Consider the following 19,274-nt stretch of genomic DNA (forward strand, 5'->3'; position numbering starts at 1 on the left):
GTGGTGCTTCTACTTTCACTCTCCAATCGCAGAGTGGGGAGGAGGCCTGTAAGGTTTACGGAATTGCAGCAGAGAAAAAAAAACAGGTCTTCTGCTCTACTAGACAGGAATGTGCTGTGTGGCAGAGCTGTGTAAATCTCAGGACTGGATGAGAAGGAATACTTATCTTTTGGCAGGTATAACAGCTCCCATTTTATCTGTGTATTTTGCTCTTTGTTTGGCGTTCAACTCTAAACCCAACTCTAGCAAAAATGTTGTTTTGGATAGAGCAGGGAAGGGTAAGAAAGAGACGGAGGAAGAGGAAGTAAAGCTGGTCGTACACCAGTAGAATTGTAGTCAGAAATTCTAAAAAATTGTTCATCGAAGAATTCAATCTTGCCATCAGTCAACTGATTTTGTTTGAAAGCCCTTAAATTTTGTCCAGACCTTCTACTTTGGATTGGAGTCAATCAATAAAACTGGAAGCCCCGATTCCTGCTCCTTTGAATTCTTCTATCATCAGTTTGAACCCACTAACCATTAGAAGAAGTAACGAACGTCCCAAAAACAAAAACTTTTCAAATGAAATTCTACAGTGTATGACCATCGTCATAGAAAATCTCGCCCTTGGAGTCAGAAGATTCCAATTCCAAAAACCTGATAGAAATTCAAACTCTTCACAATTTACACAATTCACAGAGGTTTGGCAATGTGTGGATACTGTTTTTTATAACAAGAACTTCACCAGTATCCTCTTGGGTACCCATAAAAAACACCCAACCGTGGGGACTCTATGGATTCATTACGTCCACGTTCTATGGATTCATTACGTCCACCTCTCCCTCTCATCTGAAAACTATTTCTGTCTGTAGGAGATAAATTCCTGTGAATGCCAATGTTGCCTCTCCTCCCCCTCCTCCACCCCTTAATTCCCAGGGTATTTTCTACCCCCCCCCCCCCTCCTAATTATTCATACTTTTCTGTTTTATTCTCTCTCTTTCCTTTTCTTTCCATAGGGTTCTGGAGAAGTACCACAGCAACAGTCCCTCTTGGGCCACCCTGTAGTAGAGGCTCCTAGGTACACAAGATATAGCCGCAAGAATTGCTATAGCCAGGTCTTGGAAGTCTTCGATAGTCCAGTTTGACTTGGTTAAGGCTAAATTATCCTGGATAATGGTTAATGAAGGACTCCCCGCTATCTTGAATGATAAAATGACAGGGTTTGAAAAAACGTGGGACCCCATGGATCAAATATCTCTCGGGGAATGAGGATATTCCTTTGTTGCTAGCCTGGTTACCTTTACCTAACAGCCTCTTCCCCCCCCAGCTCTTCCACCTATCCTGTCTCCCCTCCATTTTTGTACTGCTCAGTGCCAGTTATCAACAAAAAATCTGTGAATTAAGTGATCCATTGTGATCCTCTCGGGATAGTTCCTACATTTACTAATTGATTAAGATACTGGATCACTGACCATTACAAAGCGTCCGGACTGTGTTCAACGTTGTCCTGTACTTTGTGTGTGTTGTCTTGTCTGTCGAAATTTGTTATATGGTTTTTTTTGTTTTTTTTTAAAGGTAAATTTTTATTTGGTTTTTTGGTGTTATATGGTTACTTGCTCAATACCATACTGTGATCAATTGGTTTTATTAACATATCAATGTGTTTGAATGAACATTTTTTGACTAATTTAAGATGACTTGATTAATTTTAATTAATAAATCTGATACTTTTGATAGAATTATTCTTGATCTATTCTTGTTGCTAAAAGTAACCTCTTTCCATTACCCGGACTTCTCTAGATCGAGTAATTCTCTCCCCTCCCTTTGTTCATTATATGCTTATTGCTTATTGGTTACAGCAACAACGCCATCCTAGGTGAATGATCAGTGGTTGGTCACCTAATACATTTGACCACCTATCAGTGAATAGCTTGCCCATTCCCCCCTTTTTTTCCCCTTCCCCCAATATTTTTATGAATGCCTAGTGCCCTTTTGGCTTTTTAACATCCTTTTTCCTTTTTTCCTTTTTGTTCCTTTTCCTACCTGGGGATAAATGTCTTTATCTGCATTGAAATTCATAGAGCCTTTTGGCTAGTGATCTGTACGAGATGACACAGTGGAATTTGTTTACCCAATCTTTTCCCTGTATTGTGTTGTGGATGTACTTAATGTATAATGTTGTACATCAGTTTTAGATTGGCAATCATACCTTTGCTCTGTTTTGGTAATACCACGAGCCATGGCTATGGTTAAATGAGTGTTTGTAATTGTGTTACACTTCTTTGAGAAAGAAAAAAATGATTGGAAATGAAAGTGAAATCTTAACTCTTCACTACTTTATCTAAAAACTAAAAAGAAAAAGTTGTGTGCAGTTGGGCTTGAAAATGTCATCCATAGACCTACATTGAATAGTTGGATTGTAAACGACCTCCATCTCTCACATAGAGAAATTCATTCCTCCAACTTCATTATTTCAGTGTACGTCAGTTTAGACCTGAGAATCTGTACTCAATCTGTTTGCCAAATCTGTGACTGTCATTACGGAAGTTGAAAGGGGGGGTTGAATTTTCAGCCTGATGTATTCTCGGCCTGAGAGCGTGGAGATTTCAGTCCAGCCACCCTTCAGTCTGTTTAATCCAGACACTGCAAGGCATGAGAACACATGGGAAAGCTGAGCCAGGCTCACACAAGGTTTCTTCAAGTCCTAACGCTCAGGAAGTGGATTCTGTGGCTTTTGAAGTCTGAACACTGCTTAAAAAAAATAAAGCATCACTTAAAAATAAGCATCTGTCCAATAGCACCTGTAGGTTCTGCCCGTCAAAATTCACAGAAGTAATGCAACCTGTCTGAACTCACTCGCCATGTGCTAGGTAAGCTTTCCAATGTTCATTTATTTCAGTTTTTGTGGTTTCCTGATTTGAAGCCTTGCACATTAACTATATTGAAGGATCTTCATATAACATACACAATGATGCTACAAAGTTTGATATAAATTTTTGTCATTTCATTAAATATTTTAATAGTATTTAGATAAAGCTAAACCCAAAACTCTAATGCCGCGTACACACGTTCGGATTTTCTGACGGGAAATGTTGGATGTGAGCTTGTTGGCTGTAAGTCCGACCGTGTGTATGCTCTATTTGTTTTCAGACTTTCTGCCAACAAATGTTGGCTAGCAGGTTCTCAAATTTTCCGCCAACAAATGTTTGTTGTTGGACTTTCCGATTGTGTGTACACAAGTCCGTCGCACAAAAGTCCATGCATGCTCGGAATCAAGGACGAGCCGAAAGCGCTCGATCTTGTAAAACTAGCATTCGTAATGGAGATATCACGTACGTCTTGTATGTCATTACGTTCGTAATTGTTGGCCAATATTTGTGTGACCATGTGTATGCAAGACAAGTTGGAGCCAACACCCTTTGAACAAAAATCCACAGTTTTGTTGTTGGAAAGTCCGATCGTGTGTATGTGGCATAATAGTTGATAACATGTCCAGTAAAGGTTCCACATTTTTAAAGCTTTGTCCCTGAAAATTGCAACTGTCACAATTGTCCTTAGAGAAAGCAGTGTTCTGTCAAGGTCCAGCAACAACTATGACATAAGTGTAGCTATACCATTGTATTGTATGTATCATGGTTTGATACAGAGGGGTGTGTCTGACTTCTTTCAAAATTAAATTGACAATGAAATTTAATAATTTGTTTAAATTAGAAATCTTACAATGAACAGACTCCGTAGATATATTTTAATATAAAAAAAACTAAATAAAACAAAACAAAAAATCAGCTAGGAGGATGTACATATTTTTAGGCTTTATATTATCGGGCTATTTTAGATAAATCAGCATGCGAGACAAATTACTTTTCAGACATCTGATAAAAAACAAAGGGGCAAAATTAAACGCATTTGAAAAATCTTATGTGGTTATTTGAATCCCTCTGGAATCTGAAATCCTAGTCTAACCTGGCCAGCTCTGGTAAGCTTTTTTTTTTTTTTTATTAAAATAATAATTTTTAAGGTGGGCATACACTGCTAGAATATCAGCAGGTTCCTGTTGACGCTGAAATTCAAGCAGTGTATGGCCCTGACAGCACCGCTTAGTTTAACAAAATTTGATCGCCCTATTAACTTTTGTCAGAGGAACAGCACCTGCATCCAATCAGATGCATTCACGGTTTGGGTATTCTAACAGCTGGCGGCCGGCATCAGATGTTAGACTACAATAGCTCGGCAGGAAGGATCTATCATCTATGCTGTTAGCATGGATGGAGGAATTTGTTAGGTAGAAATCTATAAGTGTATGGCCAGCTTTATTTTTGGTGATTGAAATAAACGTTCCATGTTCTACAAGAGGAAAAAAAAGGATTTTTCCTGCACACAATTAGAGGTTGGAAGCTTCACTTCACTCAGGGCCCATTTTCACTTCTCCATTACAGTGCATTGAAGCACCTGACAGATTACCACAGCGCACGTTATGGTGTCATTTATTTCAAATGGCATCCCAACACACTAAGGCAGCAAACCTCTGATGTACATGCAATTACAGTGCACCACAACACACTGAAGCACACTATGCAGAAAAAATGCTACATGTTCTCATGTTTTTTGTCTGTTCTGGTATGTCAGAAGCCCATTTATTTGCATGGGCTGTCTTAATTCAGTGCACAGCAGGGGGAGAGCTAAAGTCAAGCAGCCTATAGACTTCTATGCAGAGTGCTGGGAATCCTGGGAGTTTTAGTTTGAGATGGCAGCCATATAATGGGATGAACAGACTCCTTACACTGCAGTTCCCAATATGTACTGTGGAGTAGGAGGAGTGGAGAGATGATTTTTTTTTTTAAACGGAGTTCTTCCTCTTGCCATTGAGGGAGTTAGAGAAAGAAGACCTCTGTCTGGATATTTGCCTGCCAGCAGGAGACTATACCAGTGGAGATCTGAGACTGGGAGTGGGAACACCCAGGGCAACGCAGCACCGCCCACATAACAACACCTGCACTACTGCCACTACTGCCACAGGGAGACTGGGATGTCCACTCACCTTCTGCTTCCCACTACTGATCACTTAGGGGGTGGAGAGGTCACTGTGGCATCCCAGGGACTGGAGAGAGGGCTATTTGCCCTTTTTGCTGGTACTGCTAGCATGGACTGAGCCACTGACTGCAGGACACCAAGTGTACCCAATCCATACCACACCTGCACTCTAGACCACACTTATTCCAAACCTGGACTGCACCTATACAGCCCTATACCACATTATACTAAACCTTTACCGTATCTGAACCACATCTAACTTGCACTTGTGCTGAGACTATACCATACCTATACTTTATGTATACTGCATGCAGGTTTACTGGGCCAGTACTTAAGTGCACCAACACTCTTAAAGCCAGCCATTCCCCTGCCCCCTCCATTACCATCCTCGTTTTTTTTGGACAGTGCATACCCAGTCAGTTTAGGACTAGAATTTAGGATGCCAAATGTCATCTTATGCCTACTCCTTACTGTTAATTACTTTGTATGCTAAATTGTGTTGTTACCATTGTTAATCCATTTTATGCTTGCCTAGTTACCAACCATATTGGGTGACAATATATTTAAGAAGAGCTCCAGGCTCCCCCCCAAAAATTTTAAGTCAGCAGCTACAAATACTGTAGTTGCTGACTTTAATTATCAGGACATTTACCTGTCCAGGAATCCAGCAATGTCCTCAATCCAAACAATTCTTCAATCGGCTTTGGGTGCAGGCACCGGCATCTCAAATAAGGGAAACAGGAAGTGAAGCCGTGCAGCTCCACATTCGGTTACCTACTGCACATGAGCGAGCTGTGCTGCACTCTGTGAATGATCCCGTAGTTTTCTGGGGCCTGTGATGTGTCCCAGAAGACTTCGGGGGAAGGAGGGGGGCCGGACTATATATAACTATATATATAAAGTGCCTACAGTATAAGGGACAAAGCAATACAAGTGACATGTGAATTAATCATATAACAGCAAATAATATCGCAATAAAAGGGTGTTCAAAATAGCTGTGTCTGTGTCATGTCTTCCAACTATATCAATTGCGTTCCACCACGTGTGACACCACCCTCCACCACTAAACACTCACCAGCTCCTAAGCTGCCAGAATGAGAGCAGCTAACGGCACATATGAACCAATGACTAGTTGTCTCCATTAATCCTCTGGTGTTACCATATCATATCTCTCCTCTCCACTGGGGGCAGTCTTCCAGCACTTGTCACTGTAAGGAAACTGCTCATCAAGTTAACTGATGTGACAGTAATAATAAAATAAACACATTTGTATGCTTTTATGTTTAATAGATGTAATTATAGTATTTTTTAATTTATCAATGTAGCCAAAACTTTTTTCTTTTTTTTGGGGATAGAGTAAGGGAGGGTTATCACCCCTGACATGTTTTTGCCATCTGTGTCCCATTGGGGAGATATCCTTTCATATCCTGTCCCATAGCCACAGTGAAGGAAATCCTTCATTGTCACCAGGGTTGCCAAAGCTAATGTCCCCATTGGAAGATTTCCCCTTTATACCTGTTCTGAAGACGCAAAGTTTGGGATTCTTTTCACTTTGACTCGGTGATAACATTCATCAGAAAAAATGGGTGAATCTCTCTAAGGATTCTTTCGCACAGGTGTGGAAAATAGGTGGTTTGGCCATGTTTTTACCGTTTTCCAAGTGCCTTTCAACACTACTCAAATTTTTTAAAATAGGGAGCAGATGCAAGTGCAGTGTTAGTTTTGCTTCATGTTGGGGCAAAGCCAAAAAAAACATTGCCTGCAGAGTTCAGCAGTCATTGGCGCTTTGCAATCGCCTCCATGCACTTCTATTGAAATGTGCTACAAGCATGCTGTAAACGCAGTGTAAATGTGTCTATGGCATTTACCGTGTGTTTAAGACATTATTGCAAAGCTTCAGAAGTAATCATTTCCCATTTTAGCATTGTAAAATATAAAAAATATGCATGGGCATTTGAGGATCGTCACCTGACGCAACTTGAGCACCTGTATAACACTATTAACCGCTTCCAGACCGCCCCACGTAACAGTGTGGTGTGAAATCACGTACCTGTACATCACAGCTTCTTCTGGGTCTGAGGCGACCTGCTCCCACTGTGATTGGACACAGTGGGAGTCAATCAACAGGTCTGGCGGAGCCGATGTTCACCGGCACCTGCCGATCTCTCCCGAGAGAGTAAACACGGCAGATCGCTGTTCTGTCAGATGGGACGATGGAGATCTTGTGTTTCTGCTAAGCAAGAATACGGATCTCTCCCTTCCTCCAGTTAAGCCACCCCCCACACAGTTAGCAAACACTCCCTAGGAGCATATTTAACCCTTTGATCGCCCCTTCCCTGCCAGTGTCATTAGTACAGTGCCAGTGCATTTTTTTTACCACTGCTCACTGTATTGGTGTCACTGGTCCCCAAAAGGTGTCATTTAGTGTCAGATTTGTCCGCCGCAATGTCAAAGTCCTGCTAAAAATCGCTGATCGCCACCATTACTATTAAAAATAAAAATGCCATAAAAATATCCCATAGTTTGTAGACGCGATAACTTTTGCACAAACCAATCAATATACGCTTATTGGGATTTTTATTACCAAAAACATGTAGCAGAATACATATTGGTCTAAATAAAGACATTTTATTTTTTTATTATTTTTATTGGAGATGTTTCATAGCAGAAAGTAAAACATTTTTATTTATTTTTTCTAAATTGTCGTTTTTTTTTTGTTTATATCGCAAAAATAAAAACCGCAGAGGTGATCAAATACCGTCAAAAGAAAGCTCTATTTGTGAGGAAAAGGGACATCAATTTTGTTTGGGTACAGTGTTGCATGAACGCACAATTACCAGTTAAAGTAGCACAGTGCCAAAGTGCAAAAAATGCTCTGGTCAGGAAGGGGGGTAAAACCTTCTGGGGCTGAAGTGGTTAATACATGTTAAAGACTGCTTTAAAATTTATTATCTTTGTGAAAGAGTCCTAACGAGAACACAGACAGCAATAAAAAAAAAACGTACAGGTCTTCTAATCCCTCTCCACTCTAAAACTAAGAAGTTTTCACTTTAGTTCTATTTCAATGTAAGATAACATTTCCCTACTGGGTGGGTGTGTGTCCCCTTAATAATGGGGAAGGCAATGACTTGTGTGCAGGATGCGTTATGCTGTACAATTAAAGTTAGGTGTTTTTGAAAGACTTGTCTGTAAAACATAGAAAATGATGTGAAGCTGGGGAGATGTTGGAATACCTGAATCTGATTGATGGTTGAATCATAAGAGACCTGATATTGGCCTGTAATAAGGGAACGGCATGTAACATGACTATATTGTACATGCTTAGAGTGTTAATGATCTGATTGTATCACTGACAGCTATCTACATTATGAATCAGGTAGCTTCCGCTGCAGACATCAACCACATGCTTAGAGTTCATCAATAAGTCATGGTGCATGGTATAGAGAACAATAGGGTCGGTGTGTGCACAGGTCGCTCTATAGGCGGTGGTGTAGAAGAAATGCCCCCAGTGAAATGTATAAGCCACGCTCAGGTCTCCCATATGCTGCTTCTACGTCCTGTAGTCAGCCAGGTGGGATGGGGCTTTCATTTCTCACATTAACAACTGGAATTATCACAGCATTTAGCCTTGACATTACAAACCTGGAGAGAGATTTCCAGCTGGGCAGAAATAGAGTTAAGATTACAACTCTGAGAGCACATTTGGTTAATCAGATACTTGCAGTTCAGACATTGGAGAAGGAGGGGGGGTCATGGAGAAGTCTAGTATGGCCTCATGCACGCGGGCAAAAAATGCTGCATTCAAAGGCTTACAGCATATTTTTTTATCCCTTTAAATGCAGTTCTATGTTAAGCTGGCCATACATGGATCGACATTTTCCTGGTTCAGCAGGGATCGTACAAAAAACTATTTCCTCATGTGCAGAGAATGGCGGGTGTCAGGAGGAACATGAACCTGAATACAGACATTAGTCAACATCATAGGTACCTACAGATCTAAATAAGTAGCTACAATAAACTCTAGACTATCTACATAACTCCTCCCTATGTAATGAAAATGAGGAGGGGGGGAGTGTTTGTAGTCCAAATCAGGAGAGCAGCCTAGGATGACAATGCTGCCCCCCCCCCCCCCCCAGATACAGTGCAGTGAGTGATTGTTGTCACAGGACAAGACGTTTGTTACTGGCAGGATCAACAGGTGAATATAAAAGTCTGAAAACATAACTAATGCAAACATTACAACATTACATCTAAGGTCTAGTAAGCTACAATATATAATACACTTTTTAATTTAGATCAGGGGCCTCCAAACTGCAGCCCGGGGGCCGAATGTGTCCCTTTGCTTGCCTTTATCTGGCCCTTGGGGGCATTTTTTCTTCCACTAATACAACGTGCTATTCCTTCCACTGATACCCATGATGGGGCATTATTCCTCCCACTGACACCCATGATGGGGCATTTTTCCTCCCACTAATACCCATGATGGGGCATTATTCCTCCCACTGACACCCATGATGGGGCATTATTCCTCCCACTGACACCCATGATAGGGCATTATTCCTCCCACTGATACCCATGATGGGGCATTATTCCTCCCACTGATACCCATGATGGGGCATTATTCCTCCCACTGACACCCATGATGGGGCATTATTCCTCCCACTGATACCCATGATAGGGCATTATTCCTCCCACTGATACCCATGATGGGGCATTATTCCTCCCACTGACACCCATGATAGGGCATTATTCCTCCCACTGATACCCATGATGGGGCACTATTCCTCCCACTGACACCCATGATAGGGCATTATTCCTCCCACTGACACCCATGATGGGGCATTATTCCTCCCACTGATACCCATGATAGGGCATTATTCCTCCCACTGATACCCATGATGGGGCATTATTCCTCCCACTGACACCCATGATAGGGCATTATTCCTCCCACTGATACCCATGATGGGGCACTATTCCTCCCACTGACACCCATGATAGGGCATTATTCCTCCCACTGATACCCATGATGGGGCATTATTCCTCCCACTGATACCCATGATGGGGCATTATTCCTCCAACTGACACCCATGATAGGGCATTATTCCTCCCACTGACACCCACGATGGGGCACTATTCTTCCCACTGACACCCATGATGGGGCATTATTCCTCCCACAGATACCCACGATGGGGCACTATTCCTCCCACTGACACCCATGATAGGGAATTATTCCTCCCACTGATACCCATGATGGGGCATTATTCCTCCCACTGACACCCATGATAGGGAATTATTCCTCCCACTGATACCCATGATGGGGCATTATTCCTCCCACTGATACCCATGATAGGGCATTATTCCTCCCACTGACACCAATGATAGGGCATTATTCCTCCCACTGATACCCATGATGGGGCATTATTCCTCCCACTGATATCCATGATAGGGCATTATTCCTCCCACTGATACCCATGATGGAGCACTATTCCTCCCACTGACACCCATGATGGGGAATTATTTCTCCCACTGACACCCATGATGGGGCACTATTCCTCCCACTGACACCAGTGATGTACATTTTTTTAACTTCCACTGATTACCAAGTCTATGGCATTGTTTTCTCTCACCGATGCCAGGGCATATTCTACTCCTGTTGGCCACAGTCTGGTCCCCCTAAAGTTTTTTTGGGGAGGTCAACTGGCCCTTTGTTTTAAAAGTTTGGAGACCCATGGTTTAGATACACTTTAGGGTAACCTACCATGAGTGAATTATGTAAGTTGACATCTTGGAAGCTAGGTATCTAGCATTTTTCAAAGCACTGGTTAGAAATGGAAGCCTATGTGTTACCTCAGCTTATGCTTCCTTTAGTTGTACTACTGACTGTTATTATTATGTCAGAAAGCACACATTTAACCTATGAAGGTGTCCTCATACAACATGTACACACCTGTGAGTGTTTTCTCCTATTTACTAAAGCTGGCCATACAAGTCAATTGGCTTGTACAATCGCTGTACAACCCCCCCCCTTTTTTTTATAGATATCCCTATATGATCTAATAGGGATCATATAGGGATAGCAATCTGACAGCATCATTTTGTTTGAATTTTCCAACAAACATTGTATTGTGAGGGCTTACCTAAACAATCCATTTGATTTGTATCTCGTCAGGCAGGGCCCTGTATTACATAGTTGTTCATAGATCATAATGAGAATGTAACCTGAACGATCATGTTTACAAGTAACAAAATATGCAATTTACTTCTTATTATAAATTAGTGTAGGTTCAGACATTGCCGAAATTCACCCCCAAACGTTTCTCTCTCCCACTCAAGATCAGTTTCTAGGCTTTTTCTTTTTTGTCTCCTTCCTGTAGCAAGAAATAGCTATTTCTATGACATCATCAATAGGCTTTTAAAAATTCTTGCAATAATTTTGAGCTCAGTTGCTTTAGATATAGATCCCCAGAACTAATTCTACTAAGAGCCCTTTCCATATACACAGTGCATGGGCAGGCTTATGGGAGTCAAGCCAGCAGGTAGGGGATAAGCAGAGTTCTGTAGTCCAGGGCTGACAACGCTGGTTAGGGCTTCACTGCTGCAAAGGCTCTGTGTTGTCAACCTAAACAGGACATTAGAAGCACATTGGATTTCTGCAAGCAGATTTCTGTACTTACAGTATTTTTAAAGTTCAGGAATTAGTGCATATATTTGAAAAATGTAATTTCTTTTTTTCCCTATCATCCTATAATACATTTTAAACACATCATAAAATCAAAACATGATGTATGATTAACTAAAGAAATCTAATATCAATGCTGGGAGGCTATATATCTCTGCAGATCTAACTGCAAAATGATTGTGTGTCAAACATAAGGCTATCCCAGAAAACAGGTGTTTGCCAGACAGCTTGAGAAAACAGGTAACCTCAAAATGTCACAGATTGACATGATAGTCAAATCACATCTGCACATTATATATCTTTGTGCTGATGAATGATGTGTAAGCTGGCTACAGGAGTGAGTGGTCACAATATGCTCAAAAGTCTTTAAGGATGTACCCACTCTAAGCATGATTGTCTGGTACCATGCCCAGAGGCCAGGGCTGGGACAAGGGGTGGGCAGGAGGGGAAGCTGCCCTGGGCAATGTGGTATCATGTGAGGTGAGGGGGCACCACAAGGGAATTGGGGGGAGGGAATTTGTGTTAGAAGAGAGAATTTGGGAGGCTGCGGGGGGTAAGTATTTTTCTAGGAGGGAAAATTTGGTGAGGTGCTAAGAGTGGTGATTAAGGGGGGATTTGTGTTGGGAGGGGGATGGGAGAAGAAGGTTTGTGCTAGGTGGGGGTATTTGGGGGAAATTTGTGCTGGGAGGAAGATATAAATTGGGAGGGGGGAGATGTGTAGTAGGAGGGGAAGTTTTAGGGGTAGAGAATTTGTGCTAGGAGGGGTGAATCTTTTTTTTTTTTTGGGGGGGGATTTCAGCAGGGGGATGGATTTGTACTGGGTGGAGGGGGAATTTATGCTTATGGGGTAAGCATGCAGGTTAGTGCTCAGTGTTTTTGTGGGGAGATTTTTGCTGACACATAATGCTCATACATCTTGGGCGGGGACAGTTTGGCATGCTTACCCTGGGCACTAGATGACCTTGTCCTGACACTGCCAAGGGCCATTGTGTCCACTTCCCTACTGGTCTGCGCTCACTGGGCCATAGCATGCTTACACCATCATCTCTGCCAGCCAAATCATAGTGATCCCTATTTTTCCTCTTCATAAGTGCTCTGTGAGCCATGAGAGTTCTGTGCTCTGGCATGCTTTAGCGATCACATGTAGGTGTACCGTGCCAAATACAAATGAAACATGCCCCAGACCACCCCCAAGGAGCAGTACTCAGTAATCACACTACTCAAACGAAGTGGAGGTGGTGAACAACAGATTGCATGTCCCATAATGCTCACAAATGCAGTAATGGTGAGTACTGTGCAACAGGCAATCTATTCATTATCACGGATAGTTTTTAAAGACTACAGTGCTCAGTTTTGTATTGTTCCCTTTTGTTAACTGATTGTACCAAAAATACTGCTTGATTTTTGCACAATGGCTTCTGTCTGTTATCAAAGTGAGAAGTTCGGTGCTTGCTCAAACTTCTCTAGAAATTTGACTTCCCTTGATTTCGTCTTTTTAAAAAATTGTTAAATCTGATATAGAAAGATATATCATGAGTAATCTATTTTCCGAAGAAATATATTAAGAGGGTGCAATTCTTCAATTTACCATTAACATGAGTGGTGCAAGAATTACCGAGGGTGTACAAAAGACCTAGAAAACAGGACCGTGCAGTTAGGGGGGGCAGGTGAGGCAAAGATATAGATTCGAGGGTCATAGCTCGGCAACCTGGACCTAGCGTCACAGAGACCCCAAATTTGGGGGGTAGGTAGCCGAAGTCCTAACCCACCAATATGGTTCCGGAGATACGGTGCTCCTTGTGCAGCCTGTAAGAAGCTACATACAGAGCGGCCAGTTTACATACAAGCTGACACACTCTGTTTGCAGCAGACTGAGAGGATGAGCTCACAGTGCCTCTCACTTCTTGTCAGGGGTACAATGGATAGCTTGGAGCCTTGGACCAATGGTAAAGCACCATTGGCCCCAGCTGTCCAATAAAAAATGCTGCATTGGAGGCACGCCTCTCACTGCAGTGTCATAAAAGGGGGAATTTGTCTAAAAGACAAATACTCCCTTCCAGCCCAGTCCTCTTAACTACAAGGAAAAAACATGTGTTTATGTGTATAAGATTTACCCACAATGTTTTTTTAACACAGTTAAGAGGGAGAATGAGAATCTGCTGCTGCTGACAAGGTACAAGCTAAATCATATATTATTCTGCAATATGTTATAACTAGATATGTGCAATTCGTTTCGTGCCAAATTCATTTTTTAACGAATTTCGACAAATTCGTTAATTCGGAAATATCCAAACGAAACTTTTAACGAACTTTTCAGAATATTCATAAATTTAAAAATTTGTGATTTCAAAAAAACTTGTAAATTCGAAAAAAAAATCGTAAATTCAAAAAAAATCAGTAAATTTGAAAATAAATTGTAAATTCGTAAATTCGAAAATTCGAAAACCTGAAAATCTCCTTTAAAATTTGGCTGTTAGTGAATGTAACAAATACGAATTTATCCAAAGTTACGAATTATCTAAAATAACGAATAGCATATCTAAATGAATGGAACGTAACAAATTAATAATAATAAATTGCAATAATAATAATGAAAAAGTTTTATTATTATTTATTGTTAATATGTTCCGTTCCATTTGTAACTTTGGATAAATTCGTATTTGTTACGTTCACTAACAGCTAAGTTTTAAAGGAAATTCCAAAACCTATAATTTAATAGTAATAGTTATTATTAGTTAATTATTATTTCAGATTTTTCAGATTTCCAATTTCCAAATTTCTGGTTTTTTTCGAATTTACAAATCATTTTGAATTTACAAATTTACGATTTTTTTCGATTTTAGAATTCACAAATTTTTGAATTTACGAATTGTGTTTATAACAATTGACCTGAAAAACGGACAAAGAAAAACAAAATGAAACGAAAACTAACACATTTTTTGGCAGTGCATATGTCTAGTTATAACATAATAATTTATTATTTATCTATTTACTGTGAAATTACTGGTTGGAAGTTATAACTTTAAACTTCAGTAATTTGTCCGTTAAACCACCTGCTTGAGTACAGATTTTGAAAATATAGTAAATTACCTTAAAAACAATATATAATAATTATTTGTATATTACTTACTTATGGACCTATGGTAATTAACCCCTTGCCACCCAGGCCAATTCTGACACTTTTCTCCTACATGTAAAAATCATCATTTTTTTTTGCTAGAAAATTACTCAGAACCCCCAAACATTATACAGTATCTCACAAAAGTGAGTACACCCCTCACATTTTTGGAAATATTTTATTTAATCTTTTCATGTGACAACACTGAAGAAATTACACTTTGTTACAATGTAAAGTAGTGAGTGTACAGCTTGTATAACAGTGTAAATTTGCTGTCCCCTCAAAATAACTCAACCACTGCCTTGCTAAAGAAGCTGAGGGTAAAGGTGATGGACTGGCCAAGCATGTCTCCAGACCTAAACCCTATTGAGTATTTGTGGGGCATCCTCAAACAGGAGGTGGAGGAGTGCAAGGTCTCCAACATCCACCAGCTCTGTGATGTTGTCATAGAGGAGTGGAAGAGGACTCCAGTGTCAACCTGTGAAGCTCTGGTGAACTCCATGCCCAAGAGGGTTAAGGCAGTGCTGGAAAATAATGGTGGTCACACAAAATATTGACACTTTGGGCCCAATTTAGACATTTTCACTTAGAGGTATACTCACTTTTGTTGCCAGCAGTTTAGACATTAATGGCTGTGTGTCGAGTTATTTTGAGGGGACAGCAAATTTACACTGTTATACAAGCTGTACACTCACTACTTTACATTGTAGCAAAGTGTCATTTCTTCAGTGTTGTCACATGAAAAGATGTAATAAAATATTTACAAAAATGTGAGGGGTGTACTCACTTTTGTGAGATACTGTATATATTGTTTTAGCAGACACCCTAGGGAATAAAATGGTCGTTGCAACTTTTTATGTCACGCGGTATTTGCGCAGCAATTTTTCAAACACGTTTTTTTTATGAAAGAAACTGTTTCATGAATAAAAAAAAACAGTAGGTTAGCCCGATTTTTTGTATACTATGAAAAATAATGTTACGGCGAGTAAATGCATACCTAACATATCACGTTTTAAAATTGTGCACACTTGTGGAATGACGCTAAACTTCAGTACTTAAAAATCTCCATAGGCAACACTGTAAAAATGTTTACAGGTTACATGTTTAGAGTTACAGAGGAGGTCTAGTACTAGAATTATTGCTCTCGCTCTAACGATCTCGGCGTATGTAACCTGTGTGTATCTGGCTCTGATACTAGCCAGTGCCTCACCAGCCACTCACCTCACCGCACATCCCTGCTAGAAAACTCAATTACACACTATGGAAAGTCTTTGCTACCTTAAATGGGGTGTTGCAATATCAGAAAATAAGTGGAGTACTCATGATATCTTCCAAATTATTGGTCACTTTTTCTGGTCTGGGAGAAGAAATCTGCAGTGGAGAGATTTGTTCATGAATGGAGATTGTGTCAATAGTCTTATCATTGTACTCTGATTTGTTGCTGTGTAGTGCTAGTCACTTGCGTTTAATCTCAAGGATAAAAACAAAAACAGGTGAGGTTTAACAGCCAGACTCCCATCAGTTTGTATGTCCTACATAGTCATGCAGGTGAAAGTTAATTCAAAGTACGGGCCTATGTAAGCCATGTAGGCCACCTGCATATTCTTTTGAAGACACATGTGTACTGTATGTTCAATGAGGCACTGCAAAAAACATTGAAGATGTTCAAAATGTAATATGAAAAGTAGCAATCTAGAATTTGTTTTTCACTTATTGACTAAAGTAAAGAATGTATATTTCTCTTAATAGGAAAGGTCATAAAAATAGAAAAGGTCATAATAAAAAAAATTATAATAAAGTAATATACCTTTTCACTGCACATGCATCTCTGGTACCATAAAGAGGTGAGGCACTGGACTCAAATCTATAACCCTTCAAAAAAAGAAAAACTGGTTCAGCATGATGGCTTGAGATTAGCAGCTCCCCACAAAGCAGGGAACCCCCAAGACATAGGAGTCGCCCAAATTGAGAAATATGCATGTGAACCAAAAAGAGCACCAAAAAATTGTATGAGAGTCCAGAAAGTCCTTTATTCTTGTCACAAATAACAGGAAAGTAAAGCATTTCCGGGGTTCCTAAAACGTTATCAGGCCTTGAAAGTAATGTCACGTCAAGAATGCCTAGATTTAAAAGGGTTTGAAAGTATTTTTAAATACAAGATCTGATCTTTTTACTAGAAGGTGAATTCAGTGTGAACCTGTGGGAGTTTTTGGACTCCTAAAGTGAATTGACTGCCTTTTCCTTATCTGTTGTTATAATAAAAGATGTTTTGGGCATTGAGACAATTATTTAGCACTCTTTTTATTTAACTTATATCTTGGCACCACTGGACAAGTTTAGGAGACAAATAGCTGCGGATTCGGAGCACAGACAACTCTCTCCCAACCTATTGTTCTAATTAAGAGACCTACCCATGCATGGCCAACTATAGGCTGCCCATAGACTTGGAAGGCAGTTAGAACATGGCAAAACAATACAAATAAAAAAACAATTAATTAACTCAGCTTGGTGATTATCCCTATAGAGAGGGGAAGGTCAGGAGGAGGTAGCCTCAGAAAGACAGCTTTGCTATGGTTCATCTGGGTATCCTCTCACATGTCTCGAGTTCACACAATAAGCGCCATTTACACTTATCCCTCATTTCCATTGACAATGATGTCAACTGGTTTTGAGAAACAGGTATGGGAGGAAGACTTATCTCATTGTAAGCCCCTAATGATCCAACACATCAACAATCCACTCGTCAACTGGACCCAAATTAGTATATTCCCACAGCATTGTTTGACACCTCCTGAAACCCAAGCTACCCAGAACTGACTTTCCCCAAAGTCAAGTGCATTTGTATATAACAAGCCTCCTAAAATGGACAGGATATAAGGATAATGTCCAAAGCCAAGACCTTTTTTTTTATCGCTTAGCTTAGAGTAGGTAAGAGTTTAAACCCCTCTCAGTTTTTTTGACGTGTATTCCATTGCACAGATTTCCCTTCAACGTTTGTCCTGTAGACACAACAGAAAGGGGAGAGGAAATCTCAACAAAGTGAGGGAAATCCCTGCTTAGACAGTTGTCCAATACAGGGCTCCAATGGAAGACTTTTCCACTCTTATTCTCAGTGAAAATGGTCACTAAGGTTGGCTATAGACAATGCAAATTTCTTTCCTGCAGCCACAGGTCATTGTTGACAGGGGAATCCCTCCCGGTGGGGGGCCGGGGAAGCCGTCCCAACTAGAAGAACACAGTGATTATTGCTAGCGATAATGGCATGTAAAATCCGGCAGGCTGGTAATCAATCAATTAACTTGGGTACATGCTGCCTACCCATACATGGTTTGAATCTCGGCAGGTCCCTGCTGATCCACCTGAGATTTCAAACTGTCTTTGGTCTGCTTAAGGAATAAGTCTTAATCTGCATCTACAGCGATCATACTTATTATTCCTGAGGATCCCTCTGATTCTCTCAGTCTAGTACACGCTTTATTCAACAGTACCAAGCTCTGATGAAGGGAACCCTTTGATCCCCAAAAACTCATTGGATTTTTATGATATCAGAATCTGATCATACTTAAATCTGTACTTTATACATATTGTTTTTGTTGCTTTTCCCCTTGTACACCCAGCAGTAAAAACATGGCAGGGTTAATAACCCTTTTCTTCTCTATAAAAAAACTAATAAAAAATGATAAACTGTTTATGTAGATAAACTTAAAGAGACCCTGTCATCAACTTGAAAAAATGCAAGTAAAAAAACTGAAAAAACAGGTATTTTAAATGCTAACTTGCATTTTTTTCCCTCCCATAAATTCATTTGCAATGTGAATTTGCCTTTAAACATGCTAGAAAATGTGGCTACTCCAGGGAAAGTTACAGCCCTCTCCTCTTCTGGGAGTGTCTAATTATTTTCTGTGCTTGTCCAGCTCCTTGCCCCTCCTGTCAACTCCCTATATAACCTTTTCTGTAGCTGCCAGGAACAGAGCAAAGGGGAATACTATGGAGTTGGAGTGGCACTTGAAAGAAATAAAAATATGTATAAAATATGCAAAGTGCAGATATGATCTTATGGGAAATAGGAAATTAGGAATAATTGTTCTGATGACAGGATCTCTTTCAGGCGGAATTAAAGTGATATTAAAGCTTCCATTTTTTTTAAATAAAATAATAAACATGTCATACTTATCTGCTCTGTGCAATGGTTTTGCACGGGGCGGCCCTGTTCCTCCTCTTTTCAAGTTCTCCCGAGCCCCCCTGTCTGCATCTGTTGACACAGACAGTGGAGCTCAGCCCCGCCCCCCTGCTCCCTCATCATAGGATTTAATGGCTCCCGCTGCTATCAATCTGCCCAGTAATGAGGAACAGAACCGGGTGAGCTGCTGCTTTCGTGCACGTTGCTGGATTGAGATGGGGCTCAGGTAAGTATATGGGGCCTGGGGGGGATTTCTTACTTAATGCATAGAATGAATTAAGGTAAAC

General features: G+C 40.5%; 1 protein-coding gene across 1 annotated transcript in view; it reads left to right on the plus strand.

Moving 5' to 3' along the window:
- Window positions 1–2,563: 2,563 nt before the first annotated feature.
- GFI1 (growth factor independent 1 transcriptional repressor) overlaps window positions 2,564–19,274 on the plus strand; it is a 48,840-nt gene continuing 32,129 nt past the window's right edge. Inside the window, exon 1 of the mRNA XM_073593146.1 lies at window positions 2,564–2,849. The gene's annotated coding sequence lies outside the window, so the exon portion shown is untranslated. The remainder of the gene's footprint in view (window positions 2,850–19,274) is intronic.

The sequence above is a fragment of the Aquarana catesbeiana genome, linkage group LG07 (genome assembly GCF_042186555.1).
Source record: "Aquarana catesbeiana isolate 2022-GZ linkage group LG07, ASM4218655v1, whole genome shotgun sequence".
NCBI lineage: Eukaryota > Metazoa > Chordata > Amphibia > Anura > Ranidae > Aquarana > Aquarana catesbeiana.